Source organism: Labrus bergylta, chromosome 13 (genome assembly GCF_963930695.1).
Source record: "Labrus bergylta chromosome 13, fLabBer1.1, whole genome shotgun sequence".
NCBI lineage: Eukaryota > Metazoa > Chordata > Actinopteri > Labriformes > Labridae > Labrus > Labrus bergylta.
Genome location: NC_089207.1, coordinates 1622569 through 1632210, shown reverse-complemented (window position 1 = coordinate 1632210; position 9642 = coordinate 1622569). Strand labels below are relative to the sequence as shown.

Here is a 9642-nt window from a genome sequence, read left to right as displayed (position 1 = left end):
CTTCTTTTCTCTAGTCCCTCAATTAAACAACTTTTATACATGAGGGGAGGAGTCAGCCGGCCGTCCCGGCGATGTAAACAAAGTGAAGATAGGACTCTGAAAACTCTGAAAACATCACAGACAGTGGGACTCGGGTGTTACACCCATTGTAGACAGTCATGACTCTCAGAGTTATTTTCAGAGGAGATACTGGATTTATATATTTAAGTGTGAAAAATCACAAATTAAGACTTTAAGCAGACTTGAACTGGAGGTCTCTATCCCAACACTGAAAACACAATAAAATGTTTGATGGTGTAAAATAAACACCTTATGTGGACAGATGACATCACTACATTTGTGTCTTTAGTTTGTCAAAAGTTGGAGTGGTACAGATTTGTATTTCTAATGATCAGGCATCTTGGTGAGTTTCTTTCCCTGCTGTTTAACTCAGTGACTCATCAAACACAGATTAAACAATGACAGTGCAACATTAGATAGTTCAAGTTATTTTTTTTTAATGTGAGAAACCAGAAATGACATATTCATGTAATTTAGAGGAAGTCTATTCTAGAACTGAATTTAGATGATGGTATAAGTGTGACTTTAAAAAACATGTATATAAACTAGGCTATATATTCCATGTGTATATATGACTCTAAAAATGATGTGGGAAGTAATATACCCTACGTGTGTTACCATTTTAGAGTTCAGCTATACGCACACCATGTTCCAAAAGGTTTGAGTAAAAGGAACGTAACTGTAGTTGCCAACCACTTCCTCTTCTCTGACTCTCCTTCACAGTTATACTCCAACACTGAACAATAAACTCTCAGTCTGTTTGATGGTCATCATGTTTCATCCAAACCAAGCAGCTCTGCTCTCCTTATTATTTATGCACGGGGTCTTTGCAGGTAGAGTACAACTTTTGTGTTTTTTGCAATGCATGCTTTTCTCAAGGCTAAGTTTTGTATCTGTTGCATATGTATTAATTGTTTTTTCATTCTTTGATTTAAGCGGATCAAAAAGTCGTCCACACGGATGAAGAGGTGTCCAGAGGAGGCTCTGTCATTTTTATTTGCAACACATCAAGAGAAAATACAAAACAAATCAACTGGAGCAAAGGCAGATTTCGTTTTTCTCATTCAATGGAAGGAAATGTGACTGTTTCAACTTTCACCTCTGACAGACTGACAATAGATCTATCCTCAAAGCTGATTATTTCTAATGCTCAGGAAGATGATGAAGGACTATATACATGTCATTTAACTGAATCTTCAGGGTCAACGACTTATCGGTGGAATTTAACCGTGTCTGACAAACCTGAAGGTAAGTAGAGCTCAAAGCTGGTCTCCTCACTTAAATAAAAGTCATAATGAATGTGTAAGCTCTGATGACCTGCAACATAAAGTCATTCACATCTGATTTTACACAGAGGAGAAGCCATCGGGGTATTTCCTATACATACTCACAGCTGGGATCGGAGTGGTACTGTGTTGCATCATTTCAGCCACATGCCTCTGTAGGTGAGTAAAACGTTCTCTTTCTAAGCCTGTGAGTAAATTAGTTTTCTTCTTTCTGCTGCTTTGTTTCAGAATTAATTGATGTGGTTCTAAACACAGACATCCTTTTTCTGCTGTACACATTTAAACATGTCACTTCATTTCAGTTACAGATGTGATCACTCTGACTCTGACCCCTTTGTGGTCTCTTGCCATGTTGTAAATCTTAGTTTAAAACATGCAAGTTATCGGGGCGTGCTGGTGGTGCAGTGGTAGGGCGCGCGTCCCATGTATTGAGACTCTCGTCTCGAGCGGTAGGCCCGGGCTTGCCTCCACCCGTGGCCCCCCTCCGCATGTCATTCCCCGCTCTCTCTCCCTGGTTTCAGACTCTATCCACTGTCCTCTCTCTCCCTGGTTTCAGACTCTATCCACTGTCCTCTCTCTCTCTGGTTTCAGACTCTATCCACTGTCCTCTCTCTCTCTGGTTTCAGACTCTATCCACTGTCCTCTCTCTCCCTGGTTTCAGACTCTATCCACTGTCCTCTCTCTCCCTGGTTTCAGACTCTATCCACTGTCATCTCTCTCTCTGGTTTCTGACTCTATCCACTGTCCTCTCTCTCTCTGGTTTCAGACTCTATCCACTGTCCTCTCTCTCTCTGGTTTCTGACTCTATCCACTGTCCTCTCTCTCTCTGGTTTCAGACTCTATCCACTGTCCTCTCTCTCTCTGGTTTCAGACTCTATCCACTGTCCTCTCTCTCTCTGGTTTCAGACTCTATCCACTGTCCTCTCTCTCTCTGGTTTCTGACTCTATCCACTGTCCTCTCTCTCTCTGGTTTCAGACTCTATCCACTGTCCTCTCTCTCTCTGGTTTCAGACTCTATCCACTGTCCTCTCTCTCTGGTTTCAGACTCTATCCACTGTCCTCTCTCTCTCTCTGGTTTCTGACTCTATCCACTGTCCTCTCTCTCTCTCTCTCTGGTTTCAGACTCTATCCACTGTCCTCTCTCTGCATTAAAGGCACGAAAAGCCCAAAATAAATCTTTAAAAAAAACAAAAAAACATGCAGGTTATTGCAGATAAAAAGTCAAGTCAAAGTCAAAGTCAACTTTATTTTCAATTTTAAAATATGCCAGACATACAGTGGAATCGAAAGCAGTGTTACTTCATGCTCTTCGTGTTAAAATTGGAGTCAGGATGCAATAGTTTGTCTAAATTCAGTGATTCAATATTTACATTAAAAATGTTTATGGATCATTTGAATGCACAAGACGTTCTCATAGTCCACTGCACAGCTTCTACATTACACCTTTTGTGTTTTTTATATTTAATATTTTACATTTTTAAATCCTATTTTATATATTGTAATATCTTCTTATTCTGTATTATTTAAGTTGTTGTTAGTTCTGCTTTATTTCCTTGTTAATTGTTTAGCACCAATACACCAAGTCAGATTCCTTGTATGTGTAAATGTACTTGGCAATAAACCCAGATTCTGATTCTGATTCTGATTCTGATTCTGATTCTGATTCTGATTCTGACATATCTTGTGAGTGGAAAACGACATGTTCTTTGCCACCTGTAATTGAAACAGTTTAAGTTCATTGGATCTGGGGAGAGAGGAGTTTGTGGAGTTAATTGGGTTTAGTTGAGACTAGCAGAGAGTGAAGCCACACGTTCGACCTCTCTCTGTTTCTCTCTTGTTTATCATTTGGATAATTCTGTATCTGTTTTTGTTTATTTTTTTGTCAAAGTAAACACTTAAACTTTTATCTAATGGTCCTGTGGATGTTTTGGATGTGGATTACAGAAGAGGGGATTTTTTGTAGCATCAATCTATACGGCTTCATTCAGTGGAAACCTACAGTAACAAACTAGTTATAAGTGGACTAACTCAGAGGTGCCTTTAAAACAGATAAACTAATCCAAAGTGTACTAATAATACCAATAAAACATTTGAAACAACAGAAAGGTACAATAAGGTGGATTTTCATTATTGCAACTGTTTTAATTTCTGCAGGAAATGTAAGGCCAAGACAGCAGACCAGAACCCAGTCCAGGACCAGTTTCAGCAGCAGTCAGCTGGAGAGGTCAGAAGAACTGTCATCTGTTAAGAAACAACTTTTCTCTTTTTTATCACGCTTAAAAAACACTCAACTTTGTTTTATTTTTTTTCCAAAAAAAAAAACCCATGCAGATCCCTCAACAGCAAAGTGGTACAGACAGGAGGACAAATAACAAGCGGAAGAGCGAGTACATGGAGAGGCTCAACTCAATCTATGATGCCTACTGAGCTGTCTTTCAAATGAAAGACAAACAAGTGACACATGTAATTCATTTTTACAGTTTTAAACCAGGTGCTTACAAGTTTTATATATATAAATATAGATTTAAAGTTGATGTGCAATAGGCCTACGTGAATTAATAAAAAGTAGCCTATGTTAACATTAAAAAAAGAAAACATTTTGCCGCCTATGTGATGACGATTGTGACGTCAAGTCGGCAAAACGAGCTCCTCCTTCTTTTCCGAGTTTCCGAGTTGTTGTTCCGACTTGAGCAGGTGTTCATGTGCATTTTACAACTCGGGTATCGTTTTTCCGATGTGCCTGACACCCTGAATGCACCAACGGCCAAACGTGCCGTTCGATGACGTAACCACTGTTATTAGCCAATAGGAGCAGCCTCACCAAAAACAAACCGGAAGCTGCAAACTAGTAAACACGACCGAAAGGAGAAGGAACGTGCAGCTCCTGAAATAACTGAATTACAACAGGGCTATCTCAAAGTGCAGTTATCCCCAAACTTTTAAACACATTTCCATAAACTGTCACCCAATTTCTCAACACCTCAGAGACAAAAAAAAGAGTGAACTACTTTGTGAAAACTCTACAAATGTCTTACAAAGTGAAACAAAGCTAAAAACCATGTCCCCTCTTCTCTAAACTGATTCATTTAACCAAAACAATACACACTGATGTGAACAATTCAAAACACTACCATCAAAAGTGTTCATGTGTGTTTTGGATGAGAAGCAAAAGAAAAAAAAAAACCTTCATGTGCAAGCACCTAGTAAGAGAGAGTACCCTGCTGATGAATGTAGACACAGAGGGGTTTTCAAGTGGGCACTCTCCTTCCTCAGTGTTTTTGTTGTTGAGCTGACGACGTCTCAGGAGGGCTCAACAGCGCCCTCTGGTGTCCCAGAAAACATCCCCTATATGTCAACCTGGACTGCTACTTTGGGTCCCAGCAGAGGTCTTGCATCTTCATCCATAGCCATTGGCTGTTTCTCTCTGCAGCTTTGGTCGCTTCCTGCAGTTTCTGGCCTCCTAGGTCTCTAAGCAGCTTCAAACCTAAGGCAAGGTGAGTTTATTTATGTAGCACATTTCAACAACAAGGTAATTCAAAGTGATTCACACAAGACATCAAAAAGCATCATGACAGAGGAAAGAAAAGAAACATTAAAATAGAACATTTAAAAATCACTGAAATTATTAAATCTGAAAATATGTTCAAATAAAAATAATTCAAATGAAATTAATTGAAATAAAAAAAGTAAAAATATAAAAAGAGTTAAACGTTACAGAGCAGAGTTAAAGTTTAAAATCTTATTAAAGCTGTTTAATGAAAGGCAGCTGTAAACAGGTGAGTCTTCAACCTGGATTTAAAAGAGCTGAGAGTTTTCTGGGAGTTTGTTCCAGATATAAGGAGCATAGAAGCTGAACACTGCTTCTCCATGTTTGGTTCTGACTCTGGGGACAGAGAGCAGACCTGTCCCAGACCACCTGAGCGGTCTGGATGGTTCAGAATAATCAGGAGGTCACTGATGCTCAGGTTTCTTCTTCTGCAAAACTGATTCTCAAGTGCTACTTGAGTGACATCAATGGAGTTGTACTTTGAGTTTAGCAGATTGAATTCATGTTTGTGATACATGAGCTTCATCTTTTCAGGTTGGTGTGTATAGTTAATCTGTTTTGTGTATAAAAAAGTTAAATGTATTTGATAATAGGTTTTTCTTGTGTTTCTTTTTGTTGGCTATCCTTAATCTTTGCTGCTGTAACACTGAACATTTCTCCGATATGAGTAAAGGATTATCTTATCTTATTGAAAGCTTTTGAAAGTCTTTTTTTCATGTTACATTGACTTACTCTAGAATTTTAAATAATTCCTCCAGTGGTTAAAACTGGGTTTTGTTGTAAAATATCTACATTTATGAGAAAAACAACTTTCCTATTAAAATCATATTATTGAGAACAAAGTCTTAAGTTTCCAATTGTCAACAAAAATACCAGACTTCAAATTTTTTCACTTTCAAAGGCGGCTGCTGAACCTGAATCTGAATCTGCTGAAAATTTGAGTCAGGTCAGCTCGACGTGTTTTCATGACAATTTGTGTCAGATGTTTTTGTTTTGATGACAAAATGATTTTACCCCCCCCCCCCCCCCTCCCCCCCCCCTCAAATTTTGGTGTAAAAATGTTGAGCAACGACCTGACTCAAATTTTCAGCAGATTCAGGTTCAGCAGCCGCCTTTGAACGTGAAAAAATTGAAGTACAGTATTTTTGTTGAAAATTGGAAACTTAAGACTTTGTTCTCAATAATATTATTTTTATAGTAATAGAATTTTTTTATCAAGAAAATGTTGAAACCCCCAACCCCCTTGCTCCCTATCCCTCTTCCTGCATCTTATCCCATCTCTCCCCCTTTCCCTTTCCAAGCCCGGCGCAGTCTAGGCCTGTGAAGGCTGTTTCATCATGAGCTGGAGATCCGGTCTGAAGATTTCTGCCTTTTAATAAGAACGTTTTTTCTTACCACTGTAACTTTTGCTGCTTTGCTAAAGTGCTCATGATGGATAGACCGGATCTTTGTAACATAACAATGAGTAAGTCTTTTACCTGCTTTTTGTAAAGTGTCTCAAGATAACACTTGTTATGAGTCGAAGCTATACAAATAAAAATTGATTGATTGAATTGACCCCCGACCTGACTCACATTTTGATGAAAAAATGATGATCCATGTGCCTGACTTGATTTTGTTTTAGCAATAAAACATGTTGAGGATCTCTTTAGAGAGAGAGAGAGAGAGAGAGAGAGAGGGAGAGAGAGAGAGGGGGGGGGGGGGGGCATTTGTAAATGTTAGGTCACAGAAGTGTTTCCTTTAAAAAAATAATAATTTCTTTCACTCATTAAAACACTAAATAATTCTAGAAGCTGTCTGCTCCTCTTGGTAAATGCACCAGGTCATTTAACAAAGCTATGATTTCACTTTTTTAATCTCATAAACTTTGAGAACTTTTCACATTCTCACACTATTGAAAGACGTTAGCCATGACCTCTGTGGTTCACAGCTGACGTGACACATCATTTCCTTCAAAACAACAACCCACTTCCTCTTCGCCCGACTCTTTCACAGAAATATTTATTGGTGATGAACTGTCAGTCTGTCTTTTTCTCTGGCTTATGGTCATCATGTTTCATCCAAACCAAGCAGCTCTGCTCTCCTTATTATTTATGCACGGGGTCTTTGCAGGTAGAGTACAACTTTTGTGTTTTTTGCAATGCATGCTTTTCTCAAGGCTAAGTTTTGTATCTGTTGCATATGTATTAATTGTTTTTTCATTCTTTGATTTAAGCGGATCAAAAAGTCGTCCACACGGATGAAGAGGTGTCCAGGGGAGGCTCTGTCATTTTTATTTGCAACACATCAAGAGAAAATACAAAACAAATCAACTGGAGCAAAGGCAGATTTCGTTTTTTTCATTCAATGGAAGGAAATGTGACTGTTTCAAATTTAACCTCTGACAGACTGACAATAGATCTATCCTCAAAGCTGATTATTTCTAATGCTCAGGAAGATGATGAAGGACTATATACATGTCATTTAACTGAATCTTCAGGGTCAACGACTTATCGGTGGAATTTAACCGTGTCTGACAGACCTGAAGGTAAGTAGAGCTCAAAGCTGGTCTCCTCACTTAAATAAAAGTCATAATGAATGTGTAAGCTCTGATGACCTGCAACATAAAGTCATTCACATCTGATTTTACACAGAGGAGAAGTCATTGTGGTATTTCCCATACATACTCATAGCTGGGATCGGAGTGGTACTGTGTTGCATCATTTCAGCCACATGCCACATCCTTCTATGTGGCATCCCTCCAGCTGTTTATCTCTGCATGTAAGTTATAACTTGACTGTGTGACAATTTCTGCCAAATAAACAAGCTTTAGTTCATCTTGGCTCACAGTGACCATCTCACACCTGCACCATGTGTTGCTATAGTCTGAGCTCGTTGCAATTTTTTAGACATTTCTGTTTCATTTTGCTGCTTTTATATATATATATATATATATATATATATACACGTCATGCAATTAATACAACAGGATATTTGAATGTGTCAACTTGAGGGTTCTTAAGTTGATGTTTTTCGGGGTATTTGCTAAAATCTCATTTTCTCTAAAGGGCTATCAATCCATCAAAATAAATAAATAAAAAAGCAGATTAATCAATGATAAATATAATTTACCCGATACCCATTCTGTTTTACATAATAGCCTAGATGTTTCTTTTCTTTCTTTAAGTACATTTGGCAGATAATCTCCCTTTTACATTTGATCAAGAAGAGTTCAAAATGTGTCACATTGTTACATTTATGAGTTAGTTCAGTAAAGATTCTAAGACTTTCCTAACAATGTATTGGAGACAGTTGAAATGTGCCATGGAGTAATATTATTGGTTATAAATCCCTACAGGGAAAGCAAGAGCTGGGCCTCAAACCAGGACTTAACCTGCAGCAGAACCCTGATCTATGCCGTGGTTCAAGTCCCGTTTGGAGGAGGAGAGGTCAGAAGAACTTTACTCAAACTAGTGTGCTCTAAAATCTCTCAAACATTTTGTCCTGTGAGTTTATTTCCACATTTTTCCGCTGCAGGTGCCTCTGAATCTGCCCCAAAGCTGTGTGGAATACAAGATGATAAACACTTGAAGGGACTCGACTTCAATATTTTTCATTGAGTTCAGATTAAAACTGAGTAACCAGACAGCTGCTCGAATGGAATAATGACGGAACACATCTCTATGACATATATATATTTATATATATATATATATATATATATATATATATATACAATTTATATATAAAAAAACAAAACATTTCAGCAGGAAAATTGATGCCCTCAGTTTTCACCTCTTAAAGGGAACACATTTGCAACCCTACTTCTTTGAAATCAGAACATTTTTTTGGCATGCCTTTGCCTTTTATTAGAGGGCCCTGTAGCAGGAATGTAATTTCTAAATCCCGTCATATCATCTTATTATCTAATTCAATTTTCTTTTTACATTGCTGTACTCTATTTTTTCAGAATTATGAACTCTTCTTAAATGTTTTGTTCTATTTTATTGTGGTTCTTGTGGCTAACCCTTTTGCACCAATACACCAAGACAAATTCCTTGTATGTGTAAATGTACTTGGAAATAAAAAACAATTCTGATTCTGATTCTATTACCCTTTAAATTTGATTAAAAGAACTTTGGATCGACTTGTTTTTTAAATGTATGTATTGGTATGACAATAATAATAATAATAATAGCTAGGCAAATTGGTTTTGAAACCCAAATATTTATTAAGTTTAAAAATTAAATGCTGTTTTTATTATAATTATCATTTATTATTAATAATTAATTATTTTGGAGCAAAAAGTTGTATTTCATGATGAAACACCAAGTCAGCAGACATTATGGAGCAATGGAAACTTGGCTTTCAAGGAGAAAAAAAAGAAAAGATAGTTGCTGTTGCACACCTGACCACAAGAGGGACTGCGTTAAAGGTGAAATAATTCATGGAACATGGATAGTGGAAATTCCGATCCCCCCTAAAAGCAGCAGGATCCCTTTTTGTCACGTGCTCTACTTGTACTGGTATACTGGTATTTTAACTTCCAAATAAATGAGGAAACACTAAAGACACACAGAGAAGAATGTAACAATACACACTAGAACAAAAAGAAACACAAGCATAATATAAGAAATGACATAATGAAACAGAACAATAAATCTAAACTCTGAAATACACAAAATACAAAACTAATCAACTCCACATCATGAACACTTGCAAACATTGTTAATGTTGTTACACCGACTATTTTGTCATTATTAAAAACCA

The 9642-nt window shown here is 37.5% G+C and overlaps 2 long non-coding RNA genes across 2 annotated transcripts; both read left to right on the top strand.

Annotated features, from left to right (window-relative positions):
- Positions 1-632: 632 nt before the first annotated feature.
- LOC109978462 (uncharacterized) lies at positions 633-5908 on the top strand. Its single transcript, XR_010667683.1, has 5 exons — positions 633-893; positions 997-1308; positions 1415-1505; positions 3501-3570; positions 3678-5908. It is a non-coding gene; the product is annotated as an uncharacterized lncRNA (long non-coding RNA).
- An 83-nt stretch (positions 5909-5991) lies between these two features.
- LOC109975417 (uncharacterized) lies at positions 5992-9019 on the top strand. Its single transcript, XR_010667643.1, has 5 exons — positions 5992-7005; positions 7109-7420; positions 7527-7653; positions 8231-8321; positions 8410-9019. It is a non-coding gene; the product is annotated as an uncharacterized lncRNA (long non-coding RNA).
- The last annotated feature ends 623 nt before the right edge of the window (positions 9020-9642 follow it).